Source organism: Zonotrichia albicollis, chromosome 7 (genome assembly GCF_047830755.1).
Source record: "Zonotrichia albicollis isolate bZonAlb1 chromosome 7, bZonAlb1.hap1, whole genome shotgun sequence".
Taxonomy (NCBI): domain Eukaryota; kingdom Metazoa; phylum Chordata; class Aves; order Passeriformes; family Passerellidae; genus Zonotrichia; species Zonotrichia albicollis.
In genome coordinates this window covers 37,935,284-37,935,944 of record NC_133825.1, presented here as the reverse complement: position 1 = coordinate 37,935,944, position 661 = coordinate 37,935,284, and positions in this window count along the sequence as shown.

Here is a 661-nt window from a genome sequence, read left to right as displayed (position 1 = left end):
CCATCGCGTGTGAGGGCACTCTGCTCCCTTATTTGCATATCCCCGCCCCCAGCCGCACGAGCCTCTCTGGTGTGGCGCCACCTCTATGGTCAGTCCGCCCGTCGCCATGGAAACGCGGCCTGGCCGGGACGCCAGCGCTTGGGGTCAGGGAATCGTAGAATCATCGTGGAATCGTCGATATTGTATGAAATCTTCAAGTTTACCCAGTCCACCCGCCAGCCTAGCGCCACCACTGTTACCTGTAAGCCACTAAACTGTATCACCCAGTGCCATTTCCAGAGGCCACTTGAAAACCTCCAGGGATGGCAACTCCACCATCTGTGCAACCAATTCCAATGCCTGATCACTCAAACGAAAAATATCTAATATTGAATCTGAATCTCCACTGTCCCACCTTGAGGTAATTTCCTCTGTCCCTCTCACTGTAGGCACGGTAAAAGGGACCAGCCTCTGCCCCATCACAACCTCCTGTCAGGGTTTGTGAAGAGCAGTGAGGTCCCCCCCAAGCCTCCTCTTCTCCAAAGAGCATGTGGAAAGCTGCAGAACCATTAATGGGAACAAAAACATATACATGGCTGCTTCAGAAGGTGGGGCAGTAATCCAGCAAATATCCTGTCTCTGGTCTTCGTAATCAGAGACTTGCATTTCTCTCCCACGATTA